This window comes from Saimiri boliviensis, chromosome 7 (genome assembly GCF_048565385.1).
Source record: "Saimiri boliviensis isolate mSaiBol1 chromosome 7, mSaiBol1.pri, whole genome shotgun sequence".
Taxonomy (NCBI): Eukaryota; Metazoa; Chordata; class Mammalia; order Primates; family Cebidae; genus Saimiri; species Saimiri boliviensis.
Window position 1 is genome coordinate 29,634,200 of NC_133455.1, and position 14,965 is coordinate 29,649,164.

Consider the following 14,965-nt stretch of genomic DNA (forward strand, 5'->3'; position numbering starts at 1 on the left):
AAATGTGTCTGTATTCCTTCAACCTATTAATTTGTCAAGTCCTCTAACTTTCCATTATTTACTTGGTCCTCTCGCTAGTATGATCATAACTATTCTACAAAGAAGTTGGAGGAATTCTGGCTCTGTTTCTAACAGATTCTCCACAGTTTTGTGGATTGAGGTTTTAAGTGGCATTGACAAGCAAGGAAATGACAGTAATTTATTGCTGCAAAATTACAGTGGGTTTGTAGCATCCTGTATCACTGTAATATTGGACTTTCAAAACTCATGAGGAACAAAACACTCGCCGTGAACCACAGCCCAGCTCAACATGCCTATTATTCTTTCTTTGCCCGTTATACCACAGACTCGGGGTTCCTAAATTGGTTGCATATCAGGATCCCTTGGGGTAGCTTAATAAAAGGAAAGATTGGCAGGCCCCACCACCAGGAAGTCTGACTTGGTGGGAGAATATCTAGGAAATGTAATCAAGGGATGCGATGGAGAGTCACTGAAGTGAGGCTGGTAGTGGGGAGGGCTGCTATTTTACATGGGTGGGTAGAAAAGGCTTCTCTGAGGATGTGCAGTTGTTTGTGCTGAGATCTGAATGTTGCCATTCTGTAGCTTCTAAGAAGACTGGGAAAGAGTGTTCCTGCAAAGGGAGTGGCGAGAGCAAAGGCTGGCACATGTGAGGTGTGTTTGTAAAGGAAACAGGTGAACAGTGTGATTGAGGGATGCGGAGAGTGTCCAAACCACATCATTCTTTAAAGGCCAGTGGAATGAGCTTGCCTTTTATTACAATTGTGCTGTGCTATGATCTGATTTATGTTTTCAAAAGATCACTCTGGCTGCTCCATGGAGCATGGCATGAGTTGGAAGTATTTGGGAGTCTTGTTGACAGCTGATGGTGGAGAGGATGGCTAAACCAAAATGGAAGGATGAGTGGGAGTTGGACCAGTGAATTGGGTGGAGGGTGCACTGTTTCAGGAAGCAGATGGGCGAGTGCAAAGCCCTGAGGTGCAAAGGTTATTCTAGAAACTGACAGAAGATAAGGGAGGAGTCACAGAGAAAGAAGGAGTCCAGATGACGTGGCTTCCAGGATATCATGATAAAAAAGGTGAGTACAAAACATTAGCCAGAATGGGCTGAAGGATCCTGGTATCTTGATCTAGGCATAGGTACTTTCTTTATGTACTGCTTTCAACGTAGTGCAGCTTGCTTTGATTTTTCCAGGATAATTTAGTAATTTGGATTTTGGTCTGCCGATTTTTAAATGTTGGCAAGTTAGTTAAAAAAAAAAAGTCTTTTTAAAAACTCAACGTGAGTTAAAGAGAAGATGTCTGCGGGCTGAGTCTGGCTTGTGACTTCTAGCATGTGGTCTTCGAGCAGCATGAAAACCAACTCAAATGGTGCTTTTGTGCAAATTAGGAAAAGGCCTCCTTGGCTCTACATGCTTTTCTAGAGGAAAATTATCATATTAAATTATATATAACAATGATGGCTGTGATCAAAATGGCAACACTAGCGTTGCACAATGTACACAGTCTGCACAACTTAACAGCTTTATCTTTGAGCAAGAACAGGTGGGAAGAAGAGACAGGAAAATATGACATGGGAAAGGGCAGTAGTGTGTTGGAGCTAGCTGGCACTTTATCGTCAGAGCTGACTGTGCACATCTTTTCCCAACTCTGTGCTCACTAACATCACATTGAGAGCTTGAAGTCCGCCATGGTGGGAGTATTTATCATTTTTCCCCCTTCAGTAGTGGGGGTTGTTCATCCTCTCTCATGCCTATGTCTAAGAACAGAGGAAAGAAAGGAAGGGAACAGCATGCTTTGGTCTCCTTTTGCCTCTTCCAACCATTGCTACTCTGATCTTCAATCATCCTACGTTTTTTTGACACTCCCACTATGTTGCCCAAACCTCCTTTGTCTGACTACTGAGTAGATTTACTGCTGATTTACCTAAATGAAAGCATTGGTATCTCCCTCCCTGCCCTTTCATCCACTCCAAGGCCCATTGGCCCACAGGGATGATCCAGGAAGCATTGCAGTCTCACAATCTTGTGACTTTATCAACTTCAGGGACATGTCATGTCTGCTCTACTTCAGACATGCTCAACCACAGCCACACCTTGGATGACAAAGCCAACTTTGGAACAGCTTCGTCTTTGAAATGTGATTATGATGACACCTTTTCTGCAAAATTGAGGTAGACATAATGTCTGGAAAGTGCCTACCAAGTAATAGATGTCCAAGGAAGATTTCTTTTCCTGTCTTTTAAAGACAGGAACACAATTTTGAAACCCTGATATTTCTTCTTCCTTTACTTTGCAGTATCATTTGAATTCGACATAAACAGTTGATATTTAGCAAATTTTCTGCTAAGTGGCATCCTTAGGAATCTAGTCCCTTTCCAGTACTCGGGAGCCCCTGGCATCCAATATTTTTGGTGGCAATTGTGCTAACATGCACAACACAATACCCACCCTTTTAATTAAAGAACATTCTTGCTGTAAAGTGACACTGATTCTCATCTAATTAATATTTATAGTTTTCACTTCGGGCTAAATGCCAGGTATCTTCATCATGTGAATTTCTCTGGCTTCCCAATTCTCTTTTGCTGCCTCTTAGCTTATTTGTTTGTATATCTTTGTTTTACCCAATCCAGGAGTGTCCTGCATTCCTTAAGTCATAAGCCTTCTACCAGGGGCAGGGAGTGGGGAGCTTTTAATGGGCAATTGTATCTAATTGTAAGTGGGCAGTGAATAATTTTATGTAACTTTTAAGGGAAACACTCCAATGCTTACATTTGAAAGAGTGTGGAGAAAGGGTCATGATGGCTTTGATCATTGCTCAATAATTTGTATGCCTGGTTAGTAAATGGAAGGACTATGAGGTATCTTTCAAACATGCTACTCTTTTTGCTATCTTTCTATATCTTCCATTGGCTTCTCTTAGGATCCCAAGATCTATACTCTGACACGTGAGCCATCATTTAAGCAGTTTGCTGCAAAGGAATTTGTGTTTTTTCTAAACTTTTGCAAGTGTGAGAATGTGTTAGCCACAGTAACAGTTAAAATGCTGAAGTTTGTAATATATTGTCATTTTAAAAAATATCCAAACTTAGATGTACCAGAGGTAAAATTATGTTCTCTGAAGCAGGAAGACCATGTATATTAAGGATTCTATTTTCAAAATCTCTTTATTTTCCATTTCACTGTGAATGTTACTGATCTAATTTAAGTTCTCATTATTTTGTGCTTGGACAATTTCAATAGCATTCTAACTGCTCTTCCTGACTTCCCCTTTCCTTCCAAACTCACATTCTTATGTCTTACAATGTTCAAAGATGACTCATTGCCAGTTGTACTGATGTTCAAACAGTGTTTCAGTGGGTATTATAGAGTGCCCAGCCATCCCTGGATGGTGAGATTATGGGCAGGGGGCCTACCCCTGCTTCTATTAGGACAGCCCTATATGGATCAATTTTAACCTATTTGAGTTTCTTGCAAGATGCTGCTTAAAACAAGTGTGCTGCTGCTGAAAAGCTATTGGTTCTCAGGACAAAATTCACACTCTTGCCGTGGTAGTCAAATCCCTTCTCAACGTGCCTCCAAGCCAGCATGCCATTTTCCAAATCTTCTCCATTATTTTGTTTTGCTCACAGTTAATGGCTCACTCATCACTCCTTAAATACAGATGTCCCTAAACCTTTGTTCGTACTGTGATATCTTTCCTCAAAAAAATGTTCCCCAGATTTGGTGTGGTATAATTGACAAATAAAAACTGTATAAATTTAAGGTGTATGATGTAATGATTTGATATATGTCTACATTGTAAAATGATGACCACGATCAAGCTAGTGTGGATATCCATCACCTCGTATAATTAGCATTTTTGGTGTGTGGTGGTGAGAACTGTCTTAGCATATTTCAAGTATGTAATACAGCACTGTTAATTTTAGTCACCATGATGTATATTAGATCAACAGAACTTGCTCATTTTATAACTGAAGGTTTACACTTTTTGACTAACATTTCCCCATTTCCCTCCCTCCCCATCTTCCTCGCTCCCCATCCTCGAGCAAACACCATTCTACTCTGCTCATGTGAGTTAGACTTTTTAAAAAAAGTTTTATTTTTATTTTAAATTCTAGGGTACATGTGCAGGATGTGCAGGTTGGTTACATAGGTAAACGTGTGCCATGGTGGTTTGCTGCATCCATCAACCCGTCACCTAGGTATTAAGCCCCACATGCATTAGCTATTTTTCCTTATGCTCTTGCTTCCCCTACCCCACCACACAACAGGCCCCAGTGCATGTCGTTTCCTTCTGTGTCCATGTGTTCTGATTGCTCAACTTCCACTTGTGAGAACATGCAGTGTTTGGTTTTCTGTTCTAGTGTTAGTTTGCTGAGGATAATGACTTCCAGCTCCATTCATGTACCTGCAAAGGCCATGATCTCATTTCTTTTTATGGCTGCACAGTATTCCATGGTGTATATATGCCATATTTTCTTTATTCAGTCTATCATTGATGGGCATTTGGGTGAGTTAGACTTCTTTATGTTCCATATATAAGTGAGATTATGCAGTATTTGTCCTTCTGTGACTGGTTTATTTAAACTTATGTCCTTTAGGCTCATTCACGTTGTCACAAGTGGGGAGATTTTCTTCTTCTTATTTTTTGTCTGAGTAATATCCCACTGTATATATGTACCACATTTTCATATACTATGATATCTTTGCCTGGAATATCTTCCTCCTTTTGCCTACCTGGAAATACATTATTCATTTGTTCATTCATTTGTGCATTTATTCAACAACTATTTATTGAGCATCTGCTATGTGCCATACCCTGTTTCGGTGCCAGGGACTACTATTATATAGCCAAACTTGTGACATCTTTTCTATGACATTGCCCAGGCAAAATTACCTGATGCCTCCTTTGTATTTCATGATACTTTGTCACATTGGCATTATTTTCTATTTGATTATATTGCTCTGATTCTCCTTTTAAGGTTGATATCCATATCTTATTTGTGAATATATTTTTCCCTCTCATAGTAGCTGATTAGATGTTCAATAAGTGAATTTTGTTTTTTTATGTTTTTCTTTTTTTATGAGACAGAGCCTCTGTTGCCCAGGCTGGAGTGCAGTGATGCAATCTGTGCTCACTGCAACCTCTGCCTCCCAGGTTCAAGTGATTCTCTTGCCTCAACCTCCTGAGTAGCTGGGATTACAGACACGTGCCACCAAGACCAGCTAATTTTTTATATATTTTTTAGTAGAGACAGGGCTTCACCGTGTTAGCCAGGATTATCTTGATCTCCTGACCTTGTGATCCACTGCCTCGGCCTCCCAAAGTGCTGGGATTACAGGTGTGAGTCACTGCGCCTGGACTTTTCTTTCTTTTTAAATTTGTGTGCATCACTAAAGAGTGAGCTCTACAGGGATGGGGATCTTTTTCTATTTTGCCTGACACATGGTAGGTACGCAAGGATTATTTGCTGAAATTGATGAAGAGTTCTTGTTTCTGTAGTGAAGCAAGTGGCTGTAGGAGTGGTAACTGAGTAGACAAGGGCATTTTCAGGTGCTGTTGGCGTGCAAAGCTGCACCTCTGTGATGTTATTGAGGGTAAGAGAGCACTGGGCATCCCTAGCCACTAGCAGTACAGTTTTGGGCCAGTCACTATTTTGGGGCTCGCTCCCTTATCTATAGACAGGAGCGTTGGACTCAAGCTCATCCCTTCTCTAAATTGGAATGATGCCATGACTCTATGTATTTAGGAGTACCTTGTAGATAAAAGGGCACATCTCAGAACTCTCAACTTTAATTTACGGAAGTCATAATTAAAGTAAAGGGGTGGGTAGAATTTTATCTTTGGAGCAAGTTTATACATACAAACATTTTCCCCTTCGTCTATTATGTTAAAGCCATGGATATTTTGATAGTTAACTTTTCTCTCTTGCATATGAATGAGAAAAGAAATGATACATTAGTGGAAATGTATTTTCTGTTTGATCATAGAAAATTTAAAAAAATGCATTTTAATCATAAAATTAGCCTGATTCATGGTGTTCATATTTAGAAATTATAAAAGGACGAGAGAAATTCTATTTGATCACGAGATTTTAGCTGGAAAAGATGAACATAGGGTCCATATCACAAACTTACAATTTTTTTTAAAGAAATGCAGAAAATGGGTTTGAGTTGCTAAGTCAGAGAAGACTGTTGGTTTCCCAAGAGTTGCCAGACCTTTTAATGAGACGTAACAAGACTCAGAGTCTTTAAAAACAAGCTGGGTTTTTTCCTGGCTAGAGACATTTTAGATGTGGGTTTGCGGGGTAGGGTGTCCATTTTCTGCTGAACCTGTGATTCTGCAGAAGAGTGTCCAGTAATTTAGCTAGCCCAGAAAAAATATTTATATATTACGGGTTGTGATGAAACCTCAACAACTCTTCGGTTCTGTGCAGTCTATGGACAGCTTATGGGCAGGGTGTGGGGGTATTAAGCATTCCCATTGTTGAGCCCTGTAGACTCCTAGAGAACATTAGAACGACTTTTGTTGGAGCAGCTAAATGTCCTTGACCAGTCGGGGATAGAGATGGGGAAGAGCAGAGAAAAAATTGCTCTGAAGTTTCTAAACCAGAGGGCATGACTTTGGATTAAACGTGTCCCCAAATGGCCACCGTCCCCATCTACAGCCTCGCTCCGCCCCCTGCTGTTGGCTTGCATTACTCCTGGATGGGCTTCTCTATCGAAAATGGTTTAGAATTTCATGACGACCAGTAGGTGGAAGGGGAATTTCAGGATTTCTGGGTTCTATTACCTCCAGAACTACCCCTCCGTAGTTCCGTGGAAAATCAACCCGTTTTGATAAGCACTGGGCTCCCCCTGCCAGCCCCCCGAAGAACAGGCGCCACCCGTATTCTGACGTCGAAGAGTTCCCTAGCGCTTGGCTCCGCGGACAGGCCACAGTGTCAGACGCGAGGTGTGAAAGTTTTCTGTGGCTTTGGTGGCAGGCGCGGGGGAGGGTCTGGCGGCGAGGCGGCCCCATTGTGGTTGCCTGGCGACCGCGGGGCACTCAGAACCGCGCCGCGCCGCGTCCCCAGAACCCGGCAGAATGCGCCAGCTCCCTCGGAGGAGGCTGCGCGCGGCGCGTCGGGACAGGGCCCTCGCAGCTCCAGGTAGACGCGGGGAGCGCGGGACTCGCCTCCCGGCGGGGTGAGGCAAGGTCGGACCCTTTGCTGTCTGCTCCTCCCCGAGACTCCAGCCGCTCCCGCGAGAACAGGCGGCCGGGGAGCAAAGGCGGAGGAGCGGCGGCGAGCGGCAGAGCCGCGGTGGTCGCCGCCCCCTTGAGCTGGCCGACCCGTCCTGGGGCAGGGGGATGAGGGGCCGAGGAGCGCTTCGCCCCGCCCCAACCCCCACCCCGCCGCCTCGGCCCAGACCGAGACGCACACGCTCCTTAATCCCCCGCCCCCGGTTGCCCAGGCGACGGCCCAGACGAGCAGGTGATGCATTGACAGCGAGCAGATGGTCCCCCGCGGAGGCGAGCGCGGCCCACAATGCGCCCCGCGCGGCGTTGCCACCGCCGCCCTCCCTGCCCGGCCGGCCCGCCGCCGCCCGCATGCTAATATGGACAGGGGGAGGGGTGTGAGGAGGGGCCGGACAGGGGAGGGGCCGGGCGGAGCGGCGGGGGGCGGTGGAGGGCGCGCCCCGCCTTGCTCTTTGCAGCCTTGCTCACCTCATTTTACTGAATGCCCTGCCCAGATCTCCGCACCAGGAAAGTTTCTTTCTTTACACCAGAGACACTCTCCCTGTCCCGCTTCTCCCCCCACTTCCCCCGCCCGCTGCAGCTCGTTCCTAATTCTCCCCAAGTGGTTAATTTCTATTGAGATAAACGCTTAACCCCTCCTTCCGCGCTCCTTACCCCTATTCTGCAGCCCCTGCCCACATCTGCTCCCTGCTGGCATTTAATATTGAATCTTGGAAGACCAGAGGAATGGATTTACCACCGCCGCCCCCACCCCGTCCCTACCTCTAGAGCTGGCCTTGACACTTGCTAAATGTGTGTAGACATATTATTTATCTCACCCCCACCCCACCCCCCCACCCCCGCGCTTCAGGATCTTTTAGGCAACTTCTTTTGGTCTTCCTTTCTGGAATTTCAAAAATAAATCACTCTTCTCCCCTTGACAACTGTGCTGCCCCCTCCCGGGAAACCCTCCCATTCACATAACCTCCTCCTCTCATTCATTCGACACCCCCCTCCCTTCTTTACCCTATTCACCGCTGTGTGGCAAATTGAGGCGATCTTATACTAAGGGCATGAAAACTGCTAGGCACTATTCACAATTTTAATACTAACTTCATAGCTGTCACATAAATTCATTGCCGGGCCTACTCTATAATGGCCAAGAAGGAACTTTAAGAGAAGAAAAAAATTCTGAAGACACTGCCGTGGTGTCTTTCTTTGATTTGCAGGTGTTTTTTGAAACCATTACTACAGTAACTGCAGATAGTGTTTTCTTTATCTGCCACATAGAGTACTTAAAAAAAAAAAACAAGACCCATCCTCCTTCTTTTTATTTTACAGTAGATAGAAAATGCCAATAAAAGCTTAAAAGAAGGAGTGCAGAGAGAGAAAAAGAGACTAGTGAATAAAGTTGGGACAATACGGGGTCACAGAGCTGTCGAAACTAATGTCATAGTGTGGCTGTTGGGCAGGCATACAGAAAACTTCTTGTTTCTTGATTTTTATGGAGATTTGGTCTCAGGCATGGAGCACTCTCTGAACAGGTTTAGAACAAGTGGCAAAGAAAGAACTCTTCACAATAAACTCCCTTCTGATGGGCTTTATGCCCACAAACACCTGTGATTTACAAAGAGGCATTGCGGAGGACAAAGGGAGGCGAGAGGGCCAGGCTATTGTGGAGAAATGATGCCTCATGTACACATGGCCTTAAAAGAGTGTTGTTTTGTTTTAAAACTTGTCTTAGATCCTTGCTATGCAAACTTAGAGAAAAGAAGCATTAGACTCTCTTAGGGGCTATAATGACTTTTTCAAATGTTTCTAACTCATTTTGAGCCTTCATTTCGATAAATTCTTACACTAGTGAATATTGTACTTACTGGAATTCAAGGAAAGATGACTTATCTTGAAGGTGAAGTTAGAAAAAATTATCCAAGACTTAGAAATAAGTAGTAAGAATGTTTGCTTTGGGGGTGTATAACATTTACACTTATTTAAAAATTTTATGAACTTATTTTTTTCATAAATGCTAGTACTTTCATGCCTATTTCCTCTTAATTTATTGTTTTTTTCCTCCGTTTTAATGGTTTTTTGTGTGTGCCTCTCTTTTTAGCTTTTGCTTTTTTGTGTGTGTTTTTTTTATAGTTTTCTCCCCAATAATGTAGAGCCGTGGGCAAAAATATGAAGATATAAGGGGATAAAATAAAGAGCTGCAAGTTGGAGGTGATTCCCTTTGGTTAGTGGCCAGTCCTCTCTGAGGAAATCACATTTCAGCCGGGACCTAAAGCAAGTGAGAGCAGGAGAACACCAAGCAAGCAGAGGCATATGCAAAGGCCCTGAGGCAGAAAAGAACTCAGGGATCCTGAGTCACTGAAGCAAGGCAGGTGTGGCTGGAACATTGTGAGTGTGGAGAAAATACTGCAAGATGAGGTTTCAGAGATTAGCCGGAATCAGATCATCCAAAGCTGTGTCAGATGAGGGAAAAGACTGGATCTTATTCTAAGAGAAATAGGAAGCTCCTGAAGGATTTTGAGTGAGGGATCTATGTGATTGTATTTATATTTTAAGATCATTACCTCTGCTGTGTAGAATATGAATTGAATAATGGAAAGAAAAGGAAGTGCCACAAGTAGTTAGGAAGCTGTTAGAAGGTCGTCGTAATCCAGACAAGAAATAGCAGTATCCTGGATTAAGGTGGTATTCATGGAAATGAAGATGGATTTCGTATCTTTAGAGAAAGAACTGATGAGAGTTGATGGATGAGAGTGCTTGCATGGGGTGATGAGAGAAAAGGAGGAACTGAGGATACCACATCAGGCTGAACAACTTGGCAGATGGTGGTACACGTTGCTGAGATGGTGAAGACAATCAAGAGGGGGGTGCGGATCAAGAATTCAACTTGTTAATTTTGAGCGGTTGTTGAGTTGGCCAAATGGAGATGGCGGGCCTGGGGACAGACGCTTGACTTACCTTGTGCCCTTGTCCTTTCCCAGGCTTCTGGGGATCTATGATGTGGCGTGGCATGAAAGGATGAGCTGGGCTGTTAAGATTTCCCACTTCCTGAGTCCCAACTGGAAATATTGAGATAATCTGGCAGTTTGCCTCAGGGAAGGAATTGAAAAGTCCTGAGCTGGAGAAAGAACCATTAAAGATGGTTCTTTATGGGCTGGGTGTGGTGACTCACGCCTGTGATCGCAACACTTTGGGAGGCCGAGATGGGTGGATCACCTGAGGTCAGGAGGTTGAGACCAACCTGGCCAACATGGTGAAACCCTGTCTCTACTAAAAATACAAAAAATTAGCCTGGCGTGGTGGCAGGTGCCTGTAATCCCAGCTACTTGGGTGGCTGAGGCAGGAGAATCACTCGAACCTGGGAGGTGGAGATTGTAGTGAGCAGAGATCGTGCCACTGCACTCCAGCCTGCGTGACAGAGTGAGACTTTGTCTCAAAAAAAAAAAAAAAGAAAGTAAAGAAAAACTAAAGAAAATGATCAAATGGATGAAATGGATAAACAGAAGCCTATGAAACACTGTTGAGGGAGAGGAAATTTTTGTTAAAGGTTAAAGAAGCTAAGCAGAAAGGGGCAAGTTTATGGAAAGAAGATATTTTATGTGACTAGAGGAACATTAGGAAGAACACCTGTAAAATTAGGCAGTTGAGGTCTTTACAATTGCTTTTGACCCAGACTGCATCTCCTTTTTCAAACTATGAAACAATAACATGCAAATTGCTGGATAGTGTACCTTACCATAAAGATAAACCACAAACACATAAAAGGGCCTGGGGCGGTGGCTCACGCCCGTAATTGGAGCACTTTGGGAGGCTCAAGTGCCTGGATCACTTGAGCTCAGGAGTTCAAGACCAGCTTGGCTAACAGGATGAAACCCCATCTCTATTAAAAGATACAAAAATTAGCCAGGCATAGTGGCACACACCCTTAATCCCAGGTACTCTGAAAGCTAAGGCTTGAGAATCACTTGAGCCTGGGAGGTGGGGTTGCAGTGAGCTGAGATCGCACCACTGCACTCCAGCCTGGGCTACAGAGTGCGACTTGGTCTCAAAAAGAAAAAAAAAAAAAAAAAAAAAATCGAGAACAAGGAGTTTCTAACACTAACAAATTGGGGAGATTATGTTTGGGAAGTCAGGAATTCCTTTTTCCCTTCAGAGTCCTAGCTCATAGAATAAGGCCTATTTTGAATCAGCTTATCAGCTTTATTAATGTCCACTAAAATGACTCTGAATAAAGGGCTCCCTGATAAAGATTAAAGTTAGAAATGAGGCATGAATTTTAAGCTAGGGTGAGTTTTTCATTCTCTCCAGTTGAATTGACTGAAGATAACTTACACATTACATTGGAGAATCTGGGAGTAGAAAGAACAGTGAATGACATTTGCCAAGGTTTACAAGGTCTGATTGCCATGTAGAAACCAAGAGCTCAAGGCCTGCCATGTCTGTGCACAGGGAAGCAACAATAGAGTATGAGAGGGGAACACTTATGACTAACTCCTGCTAAATTTGGTCCATTAGATGCTAGTCTTTCTTTAATCTCACCAATTATCTCTTGAGGCAAGGAGTATTTGTTTCTATATTTTTTCTGGAGAGTACAGCAGGAGCTACTGTACCTATAATTCCAAGAAAATGGAATGGATGAACTAGAATTTCCTCTTGTTATAGTACATATAGAGATTTAAACATAAAAACTGCTCGGTACAATTCAGTGGTAAACTATGCAGTTAAAAGGCTCAAGAAATATTATTATATTGGTTGGAAAAAATAACTAAAATTAACTAAAGGAGAGATGGATGACCTGATTAGAACAAAAGTAATAACAAAGATGAAAAGTGCTTTCAAATAATTAACTTCCAAAAAAGTTCTGAGCCCAGATAGCTTTACGAGTCAGTTCTTCCAATCTTTTAAGGAAACAGAAGTTCCACATTTTAGAAATTTAAGACATAACACTGGTGAAATTTTTTTCCAATTTATATGATTGCCAAACTGGACTAAGAGAGTACAATAAAACAAAATCAACAATTTTATGCATGCATATAGATGCTAATGTTCTAAAACCCCCATGTACACATCTAATTCATCAGTGCAAGATATACTACTGTCCAGTAGATATCATTTCAGAATAGTTTAATGTTAGAAATTCTAGGAATATATTACAATAATATGGTAAACAAGGAAAATCATATGAAAATCCTATTAAATACCAAATTTATTATAAAACTACTTGTAACATTTTATAAATTAGAAACAGATAGATATTTAACATAATAAACAATTTTAATATGAAAGCCATGATAATACTTAATGAAAAACACTAGAGGACTTTAAAATTAAAGTTACAAATAAGACAAAGATACCTATCATGCCATTATTTTTTTAGATTGTTATAAAAATTCTAGAAAATTAAATAACATGTAAAACAGAAATAAGTCGTATAGCCAGTTGAAAAGAAAAGAAGAAAAATATCACTAATTGCAAATAACATTGCTCACTGATATGTGAAAATAAAATCAATGGATAAATAATCATATTGAATAAACTGATTGAATACCAAATAAATGTAAAATTCAGTAATTTAAAAATTAATAAAGATAAATAAGAAAATAAAATGGGGATTTTGTATTTTTAAGAGAATTTCAGACCAGTTATCCTATATGACTCTCTAAATTGACTAAAAACTGGATAAAATATTTTTAAAACATTGTAAGATACATTTATGAGCTGGCATAAAGGTAGAAATCCTGAGAAATAGCTGAATGCCAGAACTTAAAGGATTTCTTCTAATTGTCAGAAGCTAAGTTTTAAATTTTAATGGCAATACAGAAGATAGGCTGTTAGAAATAAAGTGGGGAGCTTAGTTGAAACATAAAGCTGGGATCTTAGTGTAAGAATGAACAATATATAAACCTGACATGAAGAATTCAGCAAAAAAGCTGCTTGATTCAACTTTCACTGTGGGTGAAGAAAAATTGTAACCATCATTTTCATAACTACAAGTCAGCTCTCATAAATGTTTGAGTCCTTATTCATGCCATGTATTTGAGGGTCTGAAAACAAAATTTCAATTGGAGAATTTAATTTAAAATGGCCAGAGGCTGGATGCTTCCTGGAAAACTGTGAGTTAAACACAGGCCTGCTGGGTGCAGTGGCTCATGCCTGTAATCCCAGTACTTTGGGAGGCCAAGGTGGGTGGATCACAAGGTCAGAAGTTTGAGACCAGCCTGGCTAACATGGTGAAACCCTGTCTCTACTAAAATGCTAAATATTAGCCGGGCATGATGGTGCACACCTGTAATCCCAGCTGCTTAGGAGAGGGCAGCAGGAGAATCGCTTGAACCCGGGAAGTGGAGGTTGCAGTGAGCCAAGATGGTGCCATTGTACTCCAGCCTGGGCGACAGGGCAAGACTCCATCTCACAAAAAACAAAACAGAACAATAATAAAACAAACAAACAAAAAACCCTCAGGCTTTTAAGAATTTAAAAAAAAATTTTTTTAGAGCTGTTTTAGGTTCAACGCAAAATTGAGAGGATAGAGATATCCCTTATACTCTATGTCCCAACAATCCAATCAGAGTGGTACATTTGCCACAATTGGTAAACCTACATACACATCACCCAAAGTCCATAGTTCACATTAGCATTCACTCTTGGTGTTTGGAATTTTACATGTAAGGTTCGAACTAAAATGAGAAACTCACTGGCCAAACTCACAATACCCACAAGCTAAGAAGTAGATGACTGAGAGAAAACAGAAATAACAGACACCAATTTTAGACCTGCATAGATTTTTGATATCATCAGAAACTATATTTAGAGGAAAAATAGGCTTGAAAATATGAGCAAGAAACAGATGCAATAAAATAAAATCAGTCATATTGGAAAAATAAACATAGAAATAGAATTTAAATTAAAAATTCAATAGGCAAATTAAATAGTAGATTAGAAACAAACTGAAGAAGAGTTTAATGAACTGGAATGTAAGTCTAAGAGATTATCCAGTGACTAGAAAGATGGGAGATAAAAAACAAAAAATAAAAAGAATGAGTTGGCTGGGTGAGGTGGCTCATGCATGTAATCCTAGCACTTTGGGAGGCTGAGTCGGGTGGGCTCAGGAGTTTGAGACCAGCCTGGCCAATATGGTGAAACCCCATTTCTACTAAAAAAGAAACTACAAAAATTAGCTGGACATGGTGGTGCACACCTGTAATCCCAGTTATTCAGGAGGCTAAGGCAGAAGAATCGCCTGATCCCGGGAGGCAGATGTTGTAGTGAGCCAAAATTGCCCCACTGCACTCCAGCCCCAGTGATAAAGCGAGACTCCATCTCAACAATAATAATAATGATAATAATAATAAAAAGGTCTAGCAAATTTAATCAGAATTCCATAAGGAATTCTGATTAAACATAAGAGGTAATATTTAAGGTGATAACGACTGAAACCCTCCTCAGAATTATTCAAAGATATATATCTTAACATACAGGAAGTCCAGCAAATCACAGACAGGATACATAAAAACAATTCACATCTAGATTCACCAAAGAGAAATTAAAAATCCACATTCATATACACACAAAAGATCTTAAGCCACAGAAGGGACAAGCAAGACTAGAAACAAAACAAAATAAAGCAAAATGCAAAACAAAACCCAACACACTGTAGAGAATAGACATTGGCAAGAGACTGACCACTATCTTTACAACAGAAATAATGAAAACTATAA

General features: G+C 41.4%; 1 protein-coding gene across 3 annotated transcripts in view; it reads left to right on the top strand.

Moving 5' to 3' along the window:
• Positions 1-6,708: 6,708 nt before the first annotated feature.
• The window catches only part of C7H12orf42 (chromosome 7 C12orf42 homolog), a 179,331-nt gene continuing 171,074 nt past the window's right edge, over positions 6,709-14,965 (top strand). For 2 of the 3 annotated variants that reach the window (XM_010340230.3, XM_074402321.1), the window contains exon 1: positions 6,709-6,974. The gene's annotated coding sequence lies outside the window, so the exon portion shown is untranslated. The other variant, XM_074402320.1, reaches the window with a different exon arrangement.